Source organism: Lissotriton helveticus, chromosome 3_1 (assembly GCF_964261635.1).
Source record: "Lissotriton helveticus chromosome 3_1, aLisHel1.1, whole genome shotgun sequence".
NCBI lineage: Eukaryota > Metazoa > Chordata > Amphibia > Caudata > Salamandridae > Lissotriton > Lissotriton helveticus.
Window position 1 is genome coordinate 1,417,127,118 of NC_136061.1, and position 26,312 is coordinate 1,417,153,429.

The window sequence follows — 26,312 nt, forward strand, 5'->3', positions numbered from 1 at the left end:
AGTACAGACTCATCCATAACCTCTCAGCACCTAGGGGCGCATCATTGAATGATGCTATCGACGACGGCATTTGTAGCCCTTTCATACCTGTCTACATTGCTGTAAATCTAATGTCAGAACTTTGCATATAAACGATTGTGTAAATATTGTTTTATTTCAACAATTTTATTTGTGTTCATGTTTTAATAAATACGGACGGGGGGTCGTGAGACCCCCTGCCTTCCAAAGAAAAACTCCTCACATGGCTAATTGCTTTAAGGGTTGATGTGGTGGTGCACAGGACAGGGAGGGGGTGGTCGGTAGTCCCAGACCATAGGGTGAGTGACTTGGTGTGTTTGGAGATGCAGTAAATACCCTTTATTCCCATGTTTTATGATGTCTTTAAAGTTCTTCATTTCGATGTTGGTCCGTTGATTGAGCGGACAAACTGTACACTTGAAACCGAATTTTTAAATCATGTTCAACTTCTACATGTTTTCAAATACTAATTATTATGTCCTATACTGTGTTTGCAAAGATGGTCAAAAGGAAAGCAAATCATTTTGCCACTGAAACCTGACACCTCGCAATATTAGAAGAGCACAAATAAATAGTCTTGTAATAAATGAGTTGTCGAACAGACATCTTTTGCATCTTGGTAAGATCTTCGTAATGGCATCTGCACCTTTAACGCTAGAATGTTGTTTAGCTTATGTGCTAGTATTCTTATCTGTTGTGACTTGGCGGAGTTCTCTAGGTAGTTATTTGACTGCTGGCCGCGGAGGGAGCACCATCTGGAGTCGTTGATGTCAAGAATAAATATCTACTTTAAACTTAATGACTAAGCACTGTAACGTCACAACATTGGCGACGATTCGTTCCAGCCATCAAGACATTTGACAGGACTGTGAGGACAGATTGATGTGAGAACCCACAGTGCGGGTTAAGGCTGCCACTGAAGGAGTCTTTCCATAATGGTCTAATTTTCAGTCACATTCAGGGTTGAAAGTAATAATTTTACCTGCAGCACGTTTTGGCATGAGTTCCCCACCTTCATTGCAGCAATGCACCCTTTTAGCCTTGTTTCCTAACCGTTTTCGGGTCTTGGAGCAAGTCAGGGCATCCACAGCCTTTGAAAGACGGAACATGCCCCCCCACGCACCATCCGCCCCCACCCAGCAAGTTAACAAAAGCAGCCCGACTTTCCACACACTGGAGGTTCCCATAGGAAACGTCAGCGCTGCGCAGTACGTAATTGAATGCAAAACCTGCCCCCTCCCACCTGATTTTCCATGCCTCCAGGAGCGCTGCGACGTCAGAGCCAAGTTACGATTCCATTAGTCGATGCTTAGGACGGGGTTGATTTAACAGTGACAGAGCCTCTGCCCTTTATGCATTTTTAATTTAAATATGTGTTTCTGAATGTGATGACGATATAAATATTTAAAATCACTGATAGGCTGGAAAATCAATTGAATTCATAGGAAACGGTCGTCCGGCAGCTGTTAAATTATATATTTCATTTGTAATGAATATATTTAGCGCAGTTGTGTCGGAAGATTGAAAACGATGTAATCTCATGGCCTAAAAAGCCATTGTTACGTCTTTATGGGAGATTTTTTTCTGCATTGTCTACAGCTTCTATAGATAGAATTAATTTGTAAGACTCGAGTGAAAGACAGGCACCGCAAGTTACTGGAGTGCAGTGAGGTGGCGGCAGTTGAGTGCGAGGGCGGGGCGGGGCGGTTTCCATCTTTCGGCTTCTCCATAAAGTGGCTCCCCCTTCATCAGCCGCCCACAAACCGCACAGATTCGTTAGAGTTCCCGCTGGCAACTCCTTCAATTCATAAAGTAATTAGAAATTTCCAGGTAGGGGTCATGTCAGGATGTGGCAGCGAGGGGGATGTGGGGGGGGGGGGGGAGGTTGCTGAGATAGTTGAGTGTTTGAGTGAATATTTGGAGTCAGTATATGTTAAATAAGATTATTCAGAAATACTTCCAGGGATTTAGGGAAAATGTACATATTAATATTTTGTTCCAGGTGAAAAAAAGTGTCATAGGGGTCTATGTGGAAAAGCTGTTCCCCACCACTGGTACATATAGACATATCCTGAACCGACGGTAGTAAAAATGTGGGAAGTAACAGCCTGATTCATCAAGCTTAATTGCGCTCGCAAAGGGCCAGATTCTGAGAATCTGGCCCTTTGCGAGTGCAATTTTTGCATTTGGGATTCATCATCCCAAATGCAAAATTCGCTATTAAAGAATTCGCATATTTGCGAGGAATTGCATTTAAGGAATCTCTATTTGAGATTCCTTAAATGCAATTCATGAACCATTTTAAAATACCGAAATCGCTATTTTGGGCCGCTATTTACCGCGAGGTCAAACCTCGTGGTAAATAGCGAAAACTTAGAAAAATGCATTTAAATGCATTTTTCTAAGTTGCATGTTACACACACACATGTCCTTTGGACATGTGTGTGCGCAACACCAATGTAGATTACATTTCAGGGGTGCTACAGGGTGTCCTTTGGACACCCCTGGCACCCTTGAAATCGCTATCTTATTTGCGATTAGCAATTTGCTATTCGCAAATAAGGAATAACTCCCCATTCATTCCTATGAGCCTTTAGGCCCATAGGAATGAATGGGGAGTTATTCCTTATTTGCGATTAGCAATTTGCTATTCGCAAATAAGGAATGTGTAGGAATCGCATTTATTTATGCAATTCCTACATGAATCCCGTTTTGCAAGTCCTTAATAGCGATTCCTTATGAATCGCTATTAGGGGCTCGCAAAACGGGAGAATGATGAATCAGGCTGTATGCCCCTATGACTTTGAAAGAGATTGCGATTTTCATGATGTGTGAAGGAATACAGGGTAAGGAGGGTGACAAAGGTGGAAGATCAGAACTCGTGATGGTGTCAGAGTAAAGTGTGCCAGATGTTGCTCTATTTTTTTTAAAACAAAAACATAACATTGGCCGCGAATCTACAACTTACAAAACATGCACTAGTTTACACAATAAACCGAGTATTTATTCAAGTCAAGTCAAAGAGTATGTTTATTTAGATCGTAATCTTTAAACAAATACATAACAATTAATTGTTGATTTAAAATATTCCCCAGCAATCTATCAGGCAGGGTAAGAGTTAAAATCTTCTACCATTGGTTGTAAATGATCTCCCCCTAGATACGTGACATTTAAAAATGAATGCTCATATAATCGATTCTTTAGTTGAATCCCTATCCCATTAAAATTAATAAAACCAACTAAGTTCTAGACAAGATTCAAATTCCTCGTTATTAAATTCTAAAATATTATTTCTGACTTATTATAAAACTCTGTACTACCTTTTTGAATTTCCCTAGAGCAATTGCAATGTCGATACTAGGCAATTCTGTGATCAGCTCAATTGCTTGCGCCCGAGTTCTTATACCATATTTTACAAATATAGGGCGCAGCCAAAGTTTACGCTGAGTATTTATCATTTGTAATTCACATTATTCATATGGATCATTAGTGTGGCCTTTCCTGCATTTTCCTGTTTTAGATCCCACGTTAACAATATGTTGTGAAGTTCAAAGGGGAACAAACAATTCCGACAAAAAGTAAACCTTGGTGCACCCCCCAAAACAAAGAACATGGGGCACCAGGGTTTTAAGAGCACATCATCCATCAACCACCGTCAGGTTTACAATTGAAAAACTGTATTTGGGCATCCATTGATACAATTGATATACATTTTTAAGCCATGCAGTTAGCATTTCAGCTTATGCAATACAATAGAGCTATTCATCTTCAACCAACCTTCCTGCCAAAGAGTTATGATTCTTTATCATGCATATGATCCTGTCTGAATGCACCTTATGCTGTGGGAGTTCGTACTGATTCTTATAATGCAGATATAGGTATTAATGGAATACAATTAGCTCCCTCCTTCAACTCGCATGAGACACATGTCCCAGACAGTTATACCACCACTGAAGAATTTACAGCACAGCTTGTTTCATATAAAAGGGAGGTAATACATGCTTCTATTGGCATATGTATAATATTGATCAGTTGCACAACTAGTTCATCCCATTAATATGCTATTGGAAATGTTCTCCTCCCTTGGAGTTCTCCTTTTGAGGAGAGCGCGACTCATTGCATCTGCTCAGTGGATAAGCGTATGTGCCATTTAATAACTGATGGGGTGCTAGCGCTTTCCCACACCATGGTGATATTTATTCTGGCCAATAGTAGAGCCAAATAAAGAAATTTGGATCCTGCTTTATCGGCTTTAAACTGCTACAAGGCGCCATGCAAGCAAGCCCCTACACTTAATGATCCAGACACACTAGGATTTCACAATGGGATTTCTTTAAATCCGCCCCAATATTCTGATGGTGCACAGCAATTCCACAACATGATGCGTAATCAGCCCCTCAGCAGTGTCATCTCGGGCAACATGAGGTGGTGGTCAAGTAATTGTATTTTTCGTGACTGATGTTATATAGGCTATGTGCAAAATATAGAACTATACTAACTTGAACTTTGCTTTACGTGTTGTAGGTATTGGGTAATAATGTGCCATTCTTTGTCATTCACAGCCCGGCCTATATCTGTTTCCGATTTGTCACTGACTGTGGAGAGCAGATTACCAGCTTGTGGCTGTTGAGTCCTGCATAGCCATCACACTCATTTTCATCAGTCACCCATGGCGTGAAGAGTTTGAAGTAATGCATATGTTGGGGAATCTTCAAGAAATGTCTTCGTCTCTCACTGAATGAGAAAGTCACCACCTGAACGTACACTACAAATTTCACTTCCAGCAGTCAATAGCTGGCGACTTGTATCTAGAATTCAAGGAAGTCGCCCTTTTTAAAGCTGATCACCCACCCTTGCAGAATTCGCCTCAGACCAATAAGTCAAGGCTCTGGGAGTAAGCCATTTTGTGCATACTGGAAGATACAGCAATGGGAGGCTATGTGCATAAGGGCTCTGCACATGCAACAAGAAAAGGCAGTGCAACACCAAACAAATAACCTACATACTAGACACTTCATAATAAACATTCACTCCCTGGTCCAAGAATCACCTCTCTCAATGAGTAAATGGAAAGGGCTCTTCTAAAGGTAAGATATTCCAGGTAAACCATTCCAAACATCAAGGTAAACTAAAAATAGCCACAACATGTCATAGCGTATACACTCGTTTACACAAACAGCCACAGGCCATAACACATACAGAACGACCACCTAAACAACATCGATCCCACACAAATACAAAATTGCACTATCATTTTCCCTTGTAACAACTCTCAGAAGCAGCAACACATGTTTTATGGAGTAAACCTCATAACTCCCTCTTTCCTTTTCTAAAAAGTGCTTGATCGCTCACCAAAATGTTAACCAACATCCCAATCTCACCACAAACTTAATGCACATTTTACTCATTACCCATACAAGGATTGATGAAGGCTGCATACCTACCATACATAATCCACCCCTTGCTGTACAGTACAGTCCAAAAAAGGACCAACACAACAAGCATGTGTCATTGCAATAGGAATCAACCACTAGATCATAGCTATGGTGATCATCACATTTCTCCCAATGGAGAGCAAATCCTTTCTGCACACACACATTCACTATTCTGCATGCTCACCCACTACCTCCATCAGACCAGCAGGGGCATGCTGGCTTTTACAGAGTCAATATGTGTCAGGAATAAATGTACACAACCCAAAACACCATAATTAAGGCAGGGCTTAGGCTGCCCAACAATCCTTCTGCACGAGCACTCATAGACAATCAAGAGATCTTGAATATAGAAACAATGATAAGAGATCCAATCTGCTCTAAAAGTCCCTGACACTGGTACGGACAGAATGGTATGCCATTACTTTTTGCATCCTGAATATTAGTTATCTGATATCTGAAACAAAACCGTAATGGATAGTGTACATAACAGCAGCCTATCTTTTCTCCCTTAGCTAAAGGTCATGTCTGGATAAAACTATAATAACCTAGAAGAAAGCGAGGATGCAATAAATGCTAGGCTATCTCCCATACAATCAATAAATCCCAGGCCCTCCTTTCTTCATCACATTTAACTCAGACATCAAATTTCATGATTATGCTAATGACACAAAACTCTTGGTGTATCTGGATGGTCTTCATCATCTGTTCCTTATTTTGTGGTTCTGTGTCACTAATAATATTTGTCTCCTAATGAATGTGCACAAGTCAGAGATCATTCTTCGGAAGAAGGTCCAACCCAACTTTAAGGAGACGCTCCCTCTTTCTCCTGCAGCAGAATATCATCACTGCTCGCAAATAAGTCTTTGTGTCCTCCCAGGTGAAAGCACATTTAGAACACACATTGAAAGTATTTCTTTATTTTCTCTTTAGACCATAGTAGGTAGGGTCCAGAAACTTATTGGGGCAGGTACGCACCCTTAATGCATTACAATGTTGAGATCATGTACCGTGAGTGAGTTTCACTCTGTAGGATTTCACTTAGTCTGTATATAAAAAAAGGTTCTGAAAGACAATATTTTCCACTGTAGCACTAACTGGGAATGCCAATCACCCTTGGGTCAAGGGCTCCCTGCTTAAGACAATAGCCTCACTTCCGACATCGAGCGGTAACTGCAAACACAACAATGATGGACAGAATGTGGATCAATGTCACACATTCACCCCAGTCCAAAGATCTGGGCCCAAATCCATCGTTTTTCCACTCCACACCACCCTGGGTTAGACAATGGCGATATGCAAATCAGCGCTGACCCTGTGCCCCATGGGAACAGTCCAGTCCGAACTACAAAAGCCATGTCCTTCCCAGAACGGAAACAAGCATCCGAGGACCGGCCCGGTTTCGAGGTAACACCTCTCTTCAGCCCGGCTAGCTTGATTCCAGTGGTGTGGAGTGCCTGGGACTCACGTCTGAGCATCCCCAGTACACTTAGAGCGGTAACTGCAAACACAACAATGATGGACAGAATGTGGATCAATGTCACACATTCACCCCAGTCCAAAGATCTGGGCCCAAATCCATCGTTTTTCCACTCCACACCACCCTGGGTTAGACAATGGCGATATGCAAATCAGCGCTGACCCTGTGCCCCATGGGAACAGTCCAGTCCGAACTACAAAAGCCATGTCCTTCGCAGAACGGAAACAAGCATCCGAGGACCGGCCCGGTTTCGAGGTAACACCTCTCTTCAGCCCGGCTAGCTTGATTCCAGTGGTGTGGAGTGCCTGGGACTCACGTCTGAGCATCCCCAGTACACTTAGAGCGGTAACTGCAAACACAACAATGATGGACAGAATGTGGATCAATGTCACACATTCACCCCAGTCCAAAGATCTGGGCCCAAATCCATCGTTTTTCCACTCCACACCACCCTGGGTTAGACAATGGCGATATGCAAATCAGCGCTGAGCCTGTGCCCCATGGGAACAGTCCAGTCCGAACTACAAAAGCCATGTCCTTCCCAGAACGGAAACAAGCATCCGAGGACCGGCCCGGTTTCGAGGTAACACCTCTCTTCAGCCCGGCTAGCTTGATTCCAGTGGTGTGGAGTGCCTGGGACTCACGTCTGAGCATCCCCAGTACACTTAGAGCGGTAACTGCAAACACAACAATGATGGACAGAATGTGGATCAATGTCACACATTCACCCCAGTCCAAAGATCTGGGCCCAAATCCATCGTTTTTCCACTCCACACCACCCTGGGTTAGACAATGGCGATATGCAAATCAGCGCTGACCCTGTGCCCCATGGGAACAGTCCAGTCCGAACTACAAAAGCCATGTCCTTCCCAGAACGGAAACAAGCATCCGAGGACCGGCCCGGTTTCGAGGTATCACCTCTCTTCAGCCCGGCTAGCTTGATTCCAGTGGTGTGGAGTGCCTGGGACTCACGTCTGAGCATCCCCAGTACACTTAGAGCGGTAACTGCAAACACAACAATGATGGACAGAATGTGGATCAATGTCACACATTCACCCCAGTCCAAAGATCTGGGCCCAAATCCATCGTTTTTCCACTCCACACCACCCTGGGTTAGACAATGGCGATATGCAAATCAGCGCTGACCCTGTGCCCCATGGGAACAGTCCAGTCCGAACTACAAAAGCCATGTCCTTCGCAGAACGGAAACAAGCATCCGAGGACCGGCCCGGTTTCGAGGTAACACCTCTCTTCAGCCCGGCTAGCTTGATTCCAGTGGTGTGGAGTGCCTGGGACTCACGTCTGAGCATCCCCAGTACACTTAGAGCGGTAACTGCAAACACAACAATGATGGACAGAATGTGGATCAATGTCACACATTCACCCCAGTCCAAAGATCTGGGCCCAAATCCATCGTTTTTCCACTCCACACCACCCTGGGTTAGACAATGGCGATATGCAAATCAGCGCTGAGCCTGTGCCCCATGGGAACAGTCCAGTCCGAACTACAAAAGCCATGTCCTTCCCAGAACGGAAACAAGCATCCGAGGACCGGCCCGGTTTCGAGGTAACACCTCTCTTCAGCCCGGCTAGCTTGATTCCAGTGGTGTGGAGTGCCTGGGACTCACGTCTGAGCATCCCCAGTACACTTAGAGCGGTAACTGCAAACACAACAATGATGGACAGAATGTGGATCAATGTCACACATTCACCCCAGTCCAAAGATCTGGGCCCAAATCCATCGTTTTTCCACTCCACACCACCCTGGGTTAGACAATGGCGATATGCAAATCAGCGCTGACCCTGTGCCCCATGGGAACAGTCCAGTCCGAACTACAAAAGCCATGTCCTTCCCAGAACGGAAACAAGCATCCGAGGACCGGCCCGGTTTCGAGGTATCACCTCTCTTCAGCCCGGCTAGCTTGATTCCAGTGGTGTGGAGTGCCTGGGACTCACGTCTGAGCATCCCCAGTACACTTAGAGCGGTAACTGCAAACACAACAATGATGGACAGAATGTGGATCAATGTCACACATTCACCCCAGTCCAAAGATCTGGGCCCAAATCCATCGTTTTTCCACTCCACACCACCCTGGGTTAGACAATGGCGATATGCGAATCAGCGCTGACCCTGTGCCCCATGGGAACAGTCCAGTCCGAACTTCAAAAGCCATGTCCTTCGCAGAACGGAAACAAGCATCCGAGGACCGGCCCGGTTTCGAGGTAACACCTCTCTTCAGCCCGGCTAGCTTGATTCCAGTGGTGTGGAATGCCTGGGACTCACGTCTGAGCATCCCCAGTACACTTAGAGCGGTAACTGCAAACACAACAATGATGGACAGAATGTGGATCAATGTCACACATTCACCCCAGTCCAAAGATCTGGGCCCAAATCCATCGTTTTTCCACTCCACACCACCCTGGGTTAGACAATGGCGATATGCAAATCAGCGCTGACCCTGTGCCCCATGGGAACAGTCCAGTCCGAACTACAAAAGCCATGTCTTTCCCAGAACGGAAACAAGCATCCGAGGACCGGCCCGGTTTCGAGGTAACACCTCTCTTCAGCCCGGCTAGCTTGATTCCAGTGGTGTGGAGTGCCTGGGACTCACGTCTGAGCATCCCCAGTACACTTAGAGCGGTAACTGCAAACACAACAATGATGGACAGAATGTGGATCAATGTCACACATTCACCCCAGTCCAAAGATCTGTGCCCAAATCCATCGTTTTTCCACTCCACACCACCCTGGGTTAGACAATGGCGATATGCAACTCAGCGCTGACCCTGTGCCCCATGGGAACAGTCCAGTCCGAACTACAAAAGCCATGTCCTTCCCAGAACGGAAACAAGCATCCGAGGACCGGCCCGGTTTCGAGGTAACACCTCTCTTCAGCCCGGCTAGCTTGATTCCAGTGGTGTGGAGTGCCTGGGACTCACGTCTGAGCATCCCCAGTACACTTAGAGCGGTAACTGCAAACACAACAATGATGGACAGAATGTGGATCAATGTCACACATTCACCCCAGTCCAAAGATCTGGGCCCAAATCCATCGTTTTTCCACTCCACACCACCCTGGGTTAGACAATGGCGATATGCAAATCAGCGCTGACCCTGTGCCCCATGGGAACAGTCCAGTCCGAACTACAAAAGCCATGTCCTTCCCAGAACGGAAACAAGCATCCGAGGACCGGCCCGGTTTCGAGGTAACACCTCTCTTCAGCCCGGCTAGCTTGATTCCAGTGGTGTGGAGTGCCTGGGACTCACGTCTGAGCATCCCCAGTACACTTAGAGCGGTAACTGCAAACACAACAATGATGGACAGAATGTGGATCAATGTCACACATTCACCCCAGTCCAAAGATCTGGGCCCAAATCCATCGTTTTTCCACTCCACACCACCCTGGGTTAGACAATGGCGATATGCAAATCAGCGCTGACCCTGTGCCCCATGGGAACAGTCCAGTCCGAACTACAAAAGCCATGTCCTTCCCAGAACGGAAACAAGCATCCGAGGACCGGCCCGGTTTCGAGGTAACACCTCTCTTCAGCCCGGCTAGCTTGATTCTAGTGGTGTGGAGTGCCTGGGACTCACGTCTGAGCATCCCCAGTACACTTAGAGCGGTAACTGCAAACACAACAATGATGGACAGAATGTGGATCAATGTCACACATTCACCCCAGTCCAAAGATCTGGGCCCAAATCCATCGTTTTTCCACTCCACACCACCCTGGGTTAGACAATGGCGATATGCAAATCAGCGCTGACCCTGTGCCCCATGGGAACAGTCCAGTCCGAACTACAAAAGCCATGTCCTTCCCAGAACGGAAACAAGCATCCGAGGACCGGCCCGGTTTCGAGGTATCACCTCTCTTCAGCCCGGCTAGCTTGATTCCAGTGGTGTGGAGTGCCTGGGACTCACGTCTGAGCATCCCCAGTACACTTAGAGCGGTAACTGCAAACACAACAATGATGGACAGAATGTGGATCAATGTCACACATTCACCCCAGTCCAAAGATCTGGGCCCAAATCCATCGTTTTTCCACTCCACACCACCCTGGGTTAGACAATGGCGATATGCGAATCAGCGCTGACCCTGTGCCCCATGGGAACAGTCCAGTCCGAACTACAAAAGCCATGTCCTTCGCAGAACGGAAACAAGCATCCGAGGACCGGCCCGGTTTCGAGGTAACACCTCTCTTCAGCCCGGCTAGCTTGATTCCAGTGGTGTGGAGTGCCTGGGACTCACGTCTGAGCATCCCCAGTACACTTAGAGCGGTAACTGCAAACACAACAATGATGGACAGAATGTGGATCAATGTCACACATTCACCCCAGTCCAAAGATCTGGGCCCAAATCCATCGTTTTTCCACTCCACACCACCCTGGGTTAGACAATGGCGATATGCAAATCAGCGCTGACCCTGTGCCCCATGGGAACAGTCCAGTCCGAACTACAAAAGCCATGTCCTTCCCAGAACGGAAACAAGCATCCGAGGACCGGCCCGGTTTCGAGGTAACACCTCTCTTCAGCCCGGCTAGCTTGATTCCAGTGGTGTGGAGTGCCTGGGACTCACGTCTGAGCATCCCCAGTACACTTAGAGCGGTAACTGCAAACACAACAATGATGGACAGAATGTGGATCAATGTCACACATTCACCCCAGTCCAAAGATCTGTGCCCAAATCCATCGTTTTTCCACTCCACACCACCCTGGGTTAGACAATGGCGATATGCAACTCAGCGCTGACCCTGTGCCCCATGGGAACAGTCCAGTCCGAACTACAAAAGCCATGTCCTTCCCAGAACGGAAACAAGCATCCGAGGACCGGCCCGGTTTCGAGGTAACACCTCTCTTCAGCCCGGCTAGCTTGATTCCAGTGGTGTGGAGTGCCTGGGACTCACGTCTGAGCATCCCCAGTACACTTAGAGCGGTAACTGCAAACACAACAATGATGGACAGAATGTGGATCAATGTCACACATTCACCCCAGTCCAAAGATCTGGGCCCAAATCCATCGTTTTTCCACTCCACACCACCCTGGGTTAGACAATGGCGATATGCAAATCAGCGCTGACCCTGTGCCCCATGGGAACAGTCCAGTCCGAACTACAAAAGCCATGTCCTTCCCAGAACGGAAACAAGCATCCGAGGACCGGCCCGGTTTCGAGGTAACACCTCTCTTCAGCCCGGCTAGCTTGATTCCAGTGGTGTGGAGTGCCTGGGACTCACGTCTGAGCATCCCCAGTACACTTAGAGCGGTAACTGCAAACACAACAATGATGGACAGAATGTGGATCAATGTCACACATTCACCCCAGTCCAAAGATCTGGGCCCAAATCCATCGTTTTTCCACTCCACACCACCCTGGGTTAGACAATGGCGATATGCAAATCAGCGCTGACCCTGTGCCCCATGGGAACAGTCCAGTCCGAACTACAAAAGCCATGTCCTTCCCAGAACGGAAACAAGCATCCGAGGACCGGCCCGGTTTCGAGGTAACACCTCTCTTCAGCCCGGCTAGCTTGATTCTAGTGGTGTGGAGTGCCTGGGACTCACGTCTGAGCATCCCCAGTACACTTAGAGCGGTAACTGCAAACACAACAATGATGGACAGAATGTGGATCAATGTCACACATTCACCCCAGTCCAAAGATCTGGGCCCAAATCCATCGTTTTTCCACTCCACACCACCCTGGGTTAGACAATGGCGATATGCAAATCAGCGCTGACCCTGTGCCCCATGGGAACAGTCCAGTCCGAACTACAAAAGCCATGTCCTTCCCAGAACGGAAACAAGCATCCGAGGACCGGCCCGGTTTCGAGGTAACACCTCTCTTCAGCCCGGCTAGCTTGATTCCAGTGGTGTGGAGTGCCTGGGACTCACGTCTGAGCATCCCCAGTACACTTAGAGCGGTAACTGCAAACACAACAATGATGGACAGAATGTGGATCAATGTCACACATTCACCCCAGTCCAAAGATCTGGGCCCAAATCCATCGTTTTTCCACTCCACACCACCCTGGGTTAGACAATGGCGATATGCAAATCAGCGCTGACCCTGTGCCCCATGGGAACAGTCCAGTCCGAACCACAAAAGCCATGTCCTTCCCAGAACGGAAACAAGCATCCGAGGACCGGCCCGGTTTCGAGGTAACACCTCTCTTCAGCCCGGCTAGCTTGATTCCAGTGGTGTGGAGTGCCTGGGACTCACGTCTGAGCATCCCCAGTACACTTAGAGCGGTAACTGCAAACACAACAATGATGGACAGAATGTGGATCAATGTCACACATTCACCCCAGTCCAAAGATCTGGGCCCAAATCCATCGTTTTTCCACTCCACACCACCCTGGGTTAGACAATGGCGATATGCAAATCAGCGCTGACCCTGTGCCCCATGGGAACAGTCCAGTCCGAACTACAAAAGCCATGTCCTTCCCAGAACGGAAACAAGCATCCGAGGACCGGCCCGGTTTCGAGGTAACACCTCTCTTCAGCCCGGCTAGCTTGATTCCAGTGGTGTGGAGTGCCTGGGACTCACGTCTGAGCATCCCCAGTACACTTAGAGCGGTAACTGCAAACACAACAATGATGGACAGAATGTGGATCAATGTCACACATTCACCCCAGTCCAAAGATCTGGGCCCAATTCCATCGTTTTTCCACTCCACACCACCCTGGGTTAGACAATGGCGATATGCAAATCAGCGCTGACCCTGTGCCCCATGGGAACAGTCCAGTCCGAACTACAAAAGCCATGTCCTTCCAGAACGGAAACAAGCATCCGAGGACCGGCCCGGTTTCGAGGTAACACCTCTCTTCAGCCCGGCCTGCTTGATTCCAGTGGTGTGGAGTGCCTGGGACTCACGTCTGAGCATCCCCAGTACACTTAGAGCGGTAACTGCAAACACAACAATGATGGACAGAATGTGGATCAATGTCACACATTCACCCCAGTCCAAAGATCTGGGCCCAAATCCATCGTTTTTCCACTCCACACCACCCTGGGTTAGACAATGGCGATATGCAAATCAGCGCTGACCCTGTGCCCCATGGGAACAGTCCAGTCCGAACTACAAAAGCCATGTCCTTCCCAGAACGGAAACAAGCATCCGAGGACCGGCCCGGTTTCGAGGTAACACGTCTCTTCAGCCCGGCTAGCTTGATTCCAGTGGTGTGGAGTGCCTGGGACTCACGTCTGAGCATCCCCAGTACACTTAGAGCGGTAACTGCAAACACAACAATGATGGACAGAATGTGGATCAATGTCACACATTCACCCCAGTCCAAAGATCTGGGCCCAAATCCATCGTTTTTCCACTCCACACCACCCTGGGTTAGACAATGGCGATATGCAAATCAGCGCTGACCCTGTGCCCCATGGGAACAGTCTAGTCCGAACTACAAAAGCCATGTCCTTCCCAGAACGGAAACAAGCATCCGAGGACCGGCCCGGTTTCGAGGTAACACCTCTCTTCAGCCCGGCTAGCTTGATTCCAGTGGTGTGGAGTGCCTGGGACTCACGTCTGAGCATCCCCAGTACACTTAGAGCGGTAACTGCAAACACAACAATGATGGACAGAATGTGGATCAATGTCACACATTCACCCCAGTCCAAAGATCTGGGCCCAAATCCATCGTTTTTCCACTCCACACCACCCTGGGTTAGACAATGGCGATATGCAAATCAGCGCTGACCCTGTGCCCCATGGGAACAGTCCAGTCCGAACTACAAAAGCCATGTCCTTCCCAGAACGGAAACAAGCATCCGAGGACCGGCCCGGTTTCGAGGTAACACCTCTCTTCAGCCCGGCTAGCTTGATTCCAGTGGTGTGGAGTGCCTGGGACTCACGTCTGAGCATCCCCAGTACACTTAGAGCGGTAACTGCAAACACAACAATGATGGACAGAATGTGGATCAATGTCACGTGACGTGAGTCCCAGGCTCTCCACACCACTGGAGTCAAGCTATCCAGGCTGAATGAAGGCTGATAGCCAGAAACCGGTCCTTGGATGCTTGATTCCGGTCTGGGAAAGACAGGGCTTGGAAGTTCGGACTGGACTTTTCCCATGAGGCAAAGGGTCAGAGCTGATTTGCATATAGCCAGTGTCTAACCCAGGGTGGTGTGGAGTGAAACAAACAATGGATTTAGGCCCAGATCCTTGTACTGGGGTGAATGTATGACATTGTTCTACATTCTGTCCATCAACTGTGTTTTTTGTAATTTTCACCCCGAGTGGGCTGGGTATGCTCAGACGTGAGTCCCAGGCTCTCCACACCACTGGAGTCAAGCTATCCAGGCTGAATGAAGGCTGATAGCCAGAAACCGGTCCTTGGATGCTTGATTCCGGTCTGGGAAAGACAGGGCTTGGCAGTTCGGACTGGACTTTTCCCATGAGGCAAAGGGTCAGAGCTGATTTGCATATAGCCAGTGTCTAACCCAGGGTGGTGTGGAGTGAAAAAAACGATGGATTTAGGCCAAGATCCTTGTACTCGGGTGAATGTATGACATTGTTCTACATTCTGTCCATCAACTGAGTTTTTTGTAAATTTCACCCCGAGTGGGCTGGGTATGCTCAGACGTGAGTCCCAGGCTCTCCACACCACTGGAGTCAAGCTATCCAGGCTGAATGAAGGCTGATAGCCAGAAACCGGTCCTTGGATGCTTGATTCCGGTCTGGGAAAGACAGGGCTTGGCAGTTCGGACTGGACTTTTCCCATGAGGCAAAGGGTCAGAGCTGATTTGCATATAGCCAGTGTCTAACCCAGGGTGGTGTGGAGTGAAAAAAACGATGGATTTAGGCCCAGATTCTTGTACTGGGGTGAATGTATGACATTGTTCTACATTCTGTCCATCAACTGTGTTTTTTGTAATTTTCACCCCGAGTGGGCTGGGTATGCTCAGACGTGAGTCCCAGGCTCTCCACACCACTGGAGTCAAGCTATCCAGGCTGAATGAAGGCTGATAGCCAGAAACCGGTCCTTGGATGCTTGATTCCGGTCTGGGAAAGACAGGGCTTGGCAGTTCGGACTGGACTTTTCCCATGAGGCAAAGGGTCAGAGCTGATTTGCATATAGCCAGTGTCTAACCCAGGGTGGTGTGGAGTGAAAAAAACGATGGATTTAGGCCCAGATCCTTGTACTGGAGTGAATGTATGACATTGTTCTACATTCTGTCCATCAACTGTGTTTTTTGTAATTTTCACCCCGAGTGGGCTGGGTATGCTCAGACATGAGTCCCAGGCTCTCCACACCACTGGAGTCAAGCTATCCAGGCTGAATGAAGGCTGATAGCCAGAAACCGGTCCTTGGATGCTTGATTCCGGTCTGGGAAAGACAGGGCTTGGCAGTTCGGACTGGACTTTTCCCATGAGGCAAAGGGTCAGAACTGATTTGCATATAGCCAGTGTCTAACCCAGGGTGGTATGGAGTGAAAAAAACGATGGATTTAGGCCCAGATCCTTGTACTGGGGTGAATGTATGACATTGTTCTACATTCTGTCCATCAACTGTGTTTTTTGTAATTTTCACCCCGAGTGGGCTGGGTATGCTCAGACGTGAGTCCCAGGCTCTCCACACCACTGGAGTCAAGCTATCCAGGCTGAATGAAGGCTGATAGCCAGAAACCGGTCCTTGGATGCTTGATTCCGGTCTGGGAAAGACAGGGCTTGGCAGTTCGGACTGGACTTTTCCCATGAGGCAAAGGGTCAGAGCTGATTTGCATATAGCCAGTGTCTAACCCAGGGTGGTGTGGAGTGAAAAAAACGATGGATTTAGGCCCAGATCCTTGTACTGGGGTGAATGTATGACATTGTTCTACATTCTGTCCATCAACTGTGTTTTTTGTCACTTCCAACATCAACTGATTATCACTGCCAAGTACGCTACAAGAACAACAAGTCCATTAGTTAAAACAGTGTAATTCATTTCTCCATACATTTATATGTTAACCATACTCATCGTGCAGTAATAATATTAATCTGTATACATTTTATGAATTAAAATGATATATGTAATGTGTGTATATATATATATTTAATAACTATCACTGTCTTTACCCTGAGAGCATAGTGGGTGTACCCGCTGCCTGATCTCTTAGGTTAGCCCGATACCCCATACCTGTTTGACTGGGTCTATAGTTGGATTGACAATCTCTCTCTGGAGACTCAGATGGAAGATCAGAGTTAACAGAGCTGATTGTCGTACAGAACAATTTTTCAAGGTCCGTCATGGGTAGAGTGCACCGCTGACCCATAAAGGGACAGTGCACTGCTGTTTATATAATGAACTACTATGTTAGAACTACAGATAAATTCAATAATGTGACTACATCTGCTTACACTGCAAAATGGAGAGCCTACATTTTAGCATCCTTACATGATATCGGCCTGGAAATTGAACTGTCAGCTTTAAAAATGCCTAACTATAAATTAATTTTAAAAAAGCATATCAAAGTGGAATCGTTTAAATTGGATAAAATTGCTTTAGCTGGAAAAAACTATGCATGGTACGTGATTAGTTCATATCAACCCCCGCGTGTTCAGCCATATTTAATTGTCTTCTTTTCTGTTAAGTTAAAAAAAAAATTTCTACGGCTACGTATGGGTATACACCCAAAAAAGGAGGGCACTCGTTCTAGGATTAAACAGTGGCCAGACGCTAATTGTAGATTCTGCGGTTGGCCACAGGAAACTCTTGTATATATAGTATCTGTATGCCCGAGATTGACTAATCTTAGACGTTTTTTTCTGAGACCTTATTTTCCGATGAGTGGTGTGAGATCTGCTTGACAGGAATTAATCATGTCATTGTCTGGTGAATCGGTTCCACTACTATGTTAATTGGTAACATTTTTAAAGGCAGTAGATAAATGTTTAATATAGGGTAGATCCCCTCTAATTTTATGACCATGGTGCTATTGATTTTAATGATTTATAATCTTGATGAAATTAATATTTTTTGTTACGATGGTATTAAATTGAAATGTAATATCAGCAGGGTTACCATCACAGCCAACTGATGCATTTTTTGCACATTAGATCATTCGAAAGGATGGGAAATGAATGTTTATTGGTCGATAATATTTCCTTGTGATATCTATGGAAAAGTATGTAAAGCACACCGTCACTTTAATCTGTATTATGTAATTCAAGATGTAAGGTGGCTAGATTTGGGCTTATTTACAAGGTTTTAAACTGTATATATGGGATTGTTTTTTGTATTATGTGAAGAGAAGATCTCTTGTTTTAAAATGTAATTGTGTTTTTCTTGGGGAATTATGATGCTGTGATTGCAATGATTTTAAGTAATCAAGCAATAAAGATTATATATATAACTGGTAAAGGCAAACACTAGGATATCTCGCTCTGTTTTTAACCTTGAAAGAAATGCACAGACAATGTAGCAGGAAAGGCTTTCTCAAAGCAAGCATCATGTAAGCATCTTCCTTGAATAACAGTGTGCAAATAAAATACGTCTAAAACCAAGTCTGCGAAAACATTTAAAATGTAAAACTAAAAGGAGAAAAAAGTGGGTCTAAACTAACCCTGGGCGTAGTTTGCGTAGTAGCGCTCCGCGTAGCTACGCAAAGTGCACTTTGCACTATACGAGCTACGCGTAGCTACGCGAACTGTGTAGTGCACTGTGCAAAATGCTGGTCGCACTGATTGCACAGTGCCGGATGCTTGTCGGCACTGTCCAATCAGTGCAAACGGCATCTTGCCCCCACATGATAGATCACCCCAAACCTTTCCAACAAGGAACTCAGGTTGATGAACATTCTTTTAGGATGTTTTTGTGAAGCTTCATCAAACGGGGCCAAAGTTATTAGCAAATCCCCAAAAATGCTGTGTTTATGGAAAAGCAGGCCTAACTATCGCTACGAATTGGAGACTGCAACTAGAGAACATATATTATCTATTTCCCAGTGGTGGTTGCCGCTGGGTTGTTCTAGTTTTCATTGTGTTTCCATAGGAAATGCTTTTATTGTGTTGATAATAACTTTGGTGCCATTTGATGAATCTCCACAACACCTTTCCAAAAAGTGCTACTTTATGACTAGTTTGCACATGGAAAGTCTTGAGGTGATGTGTCAAGCAGGGTCCAAGAAAATTGGGGAGCCCCAAAACATGTTGTCCCCTTTTATTTTCTCATAGAAACTTAAGACACAGATCTACCTAAATAGTCGATTGAAGTTCCACCGAATTTGGCAGAAAGCTAGTATTGGGTCCTAAAAGAGTGCATCTTGTGTTTTGATGTAAATTTGTTTGGTAGTTTTTGAGCAGTTAATGTTCCAAACTGTGTATATTCGTGGACCCTGACAGATCTCAAGCTGAGATTTGATTGACTGCCACCAAGACAACCAGGAAGTTGTAACAGCCATCTGAGGATTCAAAAATTAAAAAAATCCTTGACCCCTAGGGCTCGTGGTGGGGTCCCAGAGGGAACCCGACTGGGTACAAATATTTTTTGTAAGGTTTGCTCTGAATTTTTTGCGGATCAGCTAATCTGTGGCAAAATAGATTTTAAAAAATGCTGCCTCCCGGTGTGGGTCAGAGCTTGGGAGGGAAGAGGGGTTATTTTTTGGGGGCATGCGGTCTCCTTCCCTGGACTGCTTTCAGTGCCCTGGAAACCCTATCTCCAAAAGCCCAGCATGTTTTTGAGGGGGAGGGGATGCACAGGCCCCCTCCTTGGGCTGATATTGGCCCCAGGGACCCCATTCCTCAGGGCCTGGCCTCTTTTTCAGGGGAAAAGGGCACCACACACCCATCCCCGGGTGGTTATTGGTCCCAGGAACCACATTCCCTGGGGTCAGCATGTTTTTTGGGGCACACAGCCACCTCTCTGTGCCACTTTTGGCCCTGTGGACACCATCACCCAATCCAGCTTATTTTTTAAAGGGAGAGTACACCCCCTCCTTGAGCCTCTAAAGTCCCCAAGGACCCCATTCCCTAGGACCACAAAATTAAGGAAACAGGAGGAGGGTGACATGATCACCCTTTCGTGAGCCCTAAATAGTCACAGGGACACCATCACCCGGGGCCAGATCACTAGCTATGTCCGGGGGAGTCTACCCCGAGACATAGCGGTTTTCCTGCCTGCACACGTGTGGGCATGGAAACCTGTGTTTGCTCTCAAATGGCCAGGCATTTTCAAAACTTCTGCCACATGAGAACAAACTTAGAGCCTTCTGCCAACCAGTGGGAGCTTTGAAAATGCTTCTGCCGGCTGGGAGCAGAACTTTGATCTGCTTCCCTGCTCGCAGTAATGCAAACTTAGTAGCTGTTCCCTCTGGTGGAGGGAGCAATGCTGGCTCCAGTTGCATGTGGTGAAACAGCTGGGTCACCAGGGCCTTTGGGGCTCCCACCTTTAAGAAATGTGAGCCTTAGGGATAAGATCCCCATGGCCGATATGGTTTGTGGGCCTAACAAGGCACCTGGATGGGGGCCATGAGGGTCCCCTCCACTTTAATTAAATGAATGGCCTTGGAAATAGCGATCCCAGGGCCTAATAAGGTACAAGAGGGGGCCACATGACTGTTTTTCCTTAAAAAAAAATAAGGCCCTGGGGATGGTGTCCCTAGGGCCTAATAAGGCACAGGGAGGTGGGTCATGTGTCCTTCTACCCTTTAAAATATAAAGGGCCCCAGGGGATGGGGTCCCCAGTACCATAATAGGTTATTAGGAGGGGGTGCATGCTGCCGCCCCGACCCAAAAAATATAGGTCCTGGGGGATGAGGTCTCCAGGATCAGTCCTAGTGTCCAACCCCCCCACTGCGCACAGCCAAAGGCTGTGTTCAGTGTGGAGTTGGCTGCCTTTGAGGATGGCTGGTCACAGGGCCTGGCTGCATGCTGGGTCTTGTGGCCAACTCTCCACCAAGCAGCGCTGAAGGCCATGAGCAGCGTGGAAAATTTGCAGCAAGCTGGGGGGTTATGTGCAGGGGGTGGGCTGCAGGACCTGGTCAAAGGCTAGGCCCTGTGGCCCATACCCTGCCGCACATGACCGAAGGCCCTGTGCATTGTGCGGTTGGCTTGGGCGGTTCACAGCAGTCAGGCACTGCTGCAACACCCCACCATGCACGGCCAGAGGGATGGATATACATATAGTAATTAAATAATAATAAAAACTCTACATATTCACTGAAAAAAACAAAGACTAAGGTTACATTATAGTTAGTTGAAATGTTCAGTAACAACATAACCTTTTTAACTCCATAACCCATAGAAATTTACCAGTTATAGTTATAGATAACTCGTGTAACTATAACCCTTGCCCTAAGTTAACTATAACTCGTGCCCTCACCATGCACTGCTGATTACCTACTCATGACTTCTTATATGACATCATTGATAATATCACTTCAACATTTCCAGTAAAATGATTGATAAGAAAACTGTGGATACCAGTGGCACAAGGTTTACTTACCTTAGGGCGCAAGTTATAGTTACTTGAGATTAAGCATGGGCGTAAAATCCGTTCCGTTTGCGGAATTTGCGGATTTTATGCAATTTCGCGGTCCGCGAATCTCGTGAAATTGCAGAAAAATCCGCGAAATCGCGTTCGGGATGGATTTTCAAAAACTGAAGTATATGAAGCACTTACAAAATGGTTACAAAGAAATTAACTTCAACTTGGGTACCTGCTGTAACCCTGTAAGTGCTTCCTGAGCGGCGCCTCCAGAGTTGTTGCCTACTTGCAACTATTCTCTGACCCTGCTCTGACCCTCGAAGCAGGGTCAGAGAATAGTTACAAGTATGGCACAATGTTCCAGGCGGTCAAAAATTAAACCACAACAGGAAGCACTTACAGATAAGGAAGCAGGTGCCGGACTTGAAGCTCAAATTCAGTAACACATTAACCAGCCCCCGGTTGAGGCTGGGCAGGTGTGCCTATTCCCCATAATCTACAGTGGTGAACCAGAGGGTTCTGTGATGAACCAGAAGGTGCAGTTGTGAACCAGAGGGTGCTGTGATGAACCAGAAGGTGGCAGTGGTGAACCAGAGGGTGGCAGTGATGAACCAGAGGGTGGCAGTGGTGAACCAGAGGGTGGCAGTGGTAAACCAGAGGGTGGCAGTGGTGAACCAGAGGGTGGCAGTGGTGATCCAGAGGGTGGAAGTGATGAACAACCAGAGGGTGGCAGTGATGAACCAGAGGGTGGCAGTGGTGAAAAAGAGGGTGTCAGTGGTGAACCAGAGGGTGTCAGTGGCGAGCCAGAGGGTGTCAGTGGTGAACCAGAGGGTGTCAGTGGTGAACCAGAGGGTGGCAGTGATGAACCAGAGGGTGACAGTGATGAACCAGAGGGTGGCAGTGGTGAACCAGATTGTGGCAGTGATGATCCAGAGGGTGGCAGTGGCAAACCAGAGGGTGGCAGTGATGAACCAGAGGGTGGCAGTGATGATCTAGAGGGTGGCAGTGGCAAACCAGAGGGTGGCAGTAATGAACCAGAGGGTGGCAGTGATGAACCAGAGGGTGGCACTGGTAAACCAGAGGGTGCTGTGATGAGCCAGTGGGTGGCAGTGATGAACCAGAGGGATGACAGTGATGATCCAGAGGGTGGCAGTGGCAAACCAGAGGGTGGCAGTGATGAACCAGAGAGTGGCAGTGATCATCCGGAGGGTGGCAGTGGCAAATCAGAGGGTGGCAGTAATGAACCAGAGGGTGGCAGTGATTAACCAGAGGGTGTCAGTGGTGAACCAGAGGGTGGCAGTGGTGAACCAGAGGGTGCTGTGATGAACCAGAGGGTGGCAGTGATGAACCAGAGGGTGACAGTGATGAACCAGAGGGTGGCAGTGGTGAACCAGAGGGTGGCAGTGATGAACCAGAGGGTGACAGTGATGAACCAGAGGGTGGCAGTGGTGAACCAGAGGGTGGCAGTAATTAACCAGAGGGTGGCAGTGGTGAACCAGAGGGTGGCAGCGGTGAACCAGAGGGTGGCAGTGGTGAACCAGAGGGTGGCAGTGATGAACCAGAGGGTGGCAGAGATGAACCAGAGGGTGGCAGTGATGAACCCGAGGGTGAAAGTGGTGAACCAGAGGGTGGTAGTGGTGAACCAGAGGGTGGCAGTGATGAACCAGAGGGTGGCAGTGGTGACCCAGAGGGTGGCAATGATGAACCAGAGGGTGGCAGTGATGAACCAGAGGGTGACGCTGCTAAACTGCCCGGGAGCCCTGTGGGTGTGAGCCCCTGCGCTGCTGAGCTGCCCAGGGGTTGTGAGCCCACGCGCTATTGAACTGCCCCGGGGCCCAGTGGGTGTGAGCCGCCGTGCTGCTGAACTGCCCCGGAGCCCTCTCAGTGCGAAAATCATTCGTGCTCAATTGCCTGAGAGCCCTCTGGGTGTGAGCACACATTGTGCTAAGTGTCCCCCTGCCCCCAGTACATATATACCCGTACCGCACAGCACCATTATGCTCTTGCACCATGAAGTCAGGTGCCTGGAAGCTCCTGATCCGTGTAGGTGGTACCACCATCTGGTGCAGTCAAAATGTAAAGTCTTAACTGGCTACAAAGCACCAATAAACACGTGTCCCCCCTGGCACCGGTATGCGCATGTACCAGGCGTGGAGCACCCTACTGCCCCGAACCAGCATATGCCTGTACGGGGCAGTTTAGTATGAGATGGGACATTGTCCAGCAGCAGCAGCTGCATGCGCCTGAACCCACTGAGCAAGATCAGAATGGCTTTGTACCAATACGCGCAGCAGAGCTATCTTGGACATCTGAAGGATTCTGGGGTCCTGTGCCAAACGTATTTTTGCATCCATGAGTTTCCCGAGCGCCATCCCAGTGTAGCTCCTGTGACCAGGAGGCTGCTTTCTCCTCATCTGCTTCTCTGCTCGGTCTCTGACCCTTCATAAACAAGATGCATGTGAACTCGCATAGAAGCCCCGCCCGTTTGGCCCTATCCACCACACACTTTTGGTATGAAACGTCTTCCCGCCCGTCCCCACTATAATGGCCAGCTCACTCAAGGAACCTCGGCGCCTTTTGACGCGCTGGCAAAGTTACAGGCACACGTGGTCACATATTTGTGCAAATGGCACAAAAATCAGCGAGTTCGCGGGAAAATTTGTGAACTCACGGACTTTTTTTGCAATTTCGCATGAATTCGCGGACCGCAAATTTCGCCCATACTTACTTGAGATAACTATGACTCTAACATGTATTTCTGTGGTTTTTAGAGTTTAAAATGTTACTTTGTAACTAATCACCTTCACGGGCTATACTAAATTATAGCACGTGATGGGGCTCCAGCCGTCCCACACAGCCCTAGGGACCGCCACCTACCCAGGGCTATATCAACAGATCATGCATTGGGGGGCAACAGCCCCCAAGCAGCTCCAGAGTACACCAGTGCCCGGGGCAATGCAGAATATGGAAGGGGAGCCACGCAGCCCCCTCCAGGAGCCCTGATTAGCCGTGCTTTCTACATCCAGGGAGCTGCATGTCAGCAGCTCCCTGGGTAATAAAAGCAATACTGACTTCTGCAGGAGGTGGGAGCCGACATGGACCACCGGAGCTTTTAGGCTTCCCCCACGGCCCCCAAACAGCTAGCCATGCTCCTGAGAATGGGGTTTCCGGGGCCAAAAATGCCCCTCTCCATCTTGAGATTTTTTTTTTTTTTAATGGTTGGGACCCTGGGGGATGGGGTCCCCGGGGCTGAAATTGGCCACAGGAGGGGGGCCGTGCTGCTCCATTCATTTTAAAAATAAATAAATATATATATATATTCACTGAAAAAAACATAGGTTTTCGCGGTGTTATAGTTAGGAATTAGCATTTGAAAAACCTTTGAAATTCACTGAAAACATCATGGGTTTTAGGGGTGTTATAGTTACTTGGACGTTTCACTCGTACAAAACCATTGAAATTCCTCCGTTATAGTTATTTGTATTAACTATTACTCGCGGGCCCGCAATCCACTGCTGATGATGTCACATATTACATCATTCATGACATGGTCAGTGACATCACTGATGACATCACTGATGAAATCTCAAATTACATCACTGATGACATCATCCAGTGAATGTGGGTTGGTTTGATATTTAAATAAGTATTATATATATAGCAATGTGCATTGAAGACTGAGTGGATGTATACGTGTCTGGTTGGAGGATTTAGTAGCCCTGTGATTGACTGTCTAAGGGACTAATTTAAAGTGTTTCTCTAAATATATGGGATAGTGATTAAACACTGTGAATATCTATATCACTCTATCTCTTGTTGCGTAAACTACTACATAAGTTGGTTACCAGCTATTTGAAAGTCTATATTACTTATTAATTAGTTAAGTGAGTATTTGTATGGTATAGTGAATGTGTTTGTAGTTGGGTGGGAGGTGTGTGACTGTCCAAAGATGTGTAAATAGTTGATTTAGTAGGTATGTGAGGTTAAGACTGTATGTGGAAACAGTTGTTTGGATGAGGGAATGTCTTTATGCGTGTGGTGATGAGTAAATATATTTCTAAATGATACATGTCCAACAAACTAGAAATATAAAATGCTGTGTATGTGACAGTTGTTGTATACAAATAAGTATACATAAGACTCAGTTGGGGTGGAGACTTTAATCTGGGTCCATGTCAGGATAGTAATCAAAATATTTGTGGCATCCATGACGAGAGCGATAATCCTATTCTACACTTCAGGCACACGACTTTAGGTAGCTGTTTAAATGAAATTATGTTCGAGCTGGACTTGGCAGTGTTGAATAAACTGACCAACTCAGATACAGTAATGGCTACCACCTACCATGGGAGAGGTTTTCAAAGCACTATAGACCACATCCTTGTTTCGAAAGGAGTGAAGAATATAGACACATTACTCACCACACATGCAAACGCTCTGAGTGATCACTACCCCCTTAGTATCATGGTGCCCCTGATGCAAAATTTCAAATGTAACCTTGTTAGTACCCTGGCACAAAATAATATGTCGTTGGACAGGCTTAATGGCTACTCGTTAAAGTGGGGAAAAGTTGACCCCACAGCAATAGCTAAAACAGTGATATCAAACACCCTCCTTCCAATTAAAAAATGCTTAGATATGGATACACTAGGCGTAGAAGTTATCGCCAACTTTGGTGTGGTAATAAAAGCTATAAATGAAGCACTGTGGGTAAAAATAAATCAATCAACAAAGAAGAGGAAGGGTTGGTTTAACCACAGTTGCACGGTAGCCTATTCAAACTTAAAACAGGCTTTACGGAAGTCAGTTAGGGTCCCTCACGAGATCACCATTTTAAGAAAACTATATAACTCTGCAATAAAGGTTAGGAAAACTGAGCTAAAACAACAACTCTGGGATCAACTTCATGAGAGCTGCACTCACAAAAACAGTGCTGGCTTCTGGTTAGTGGTTAAGTCCCCCTTTTTG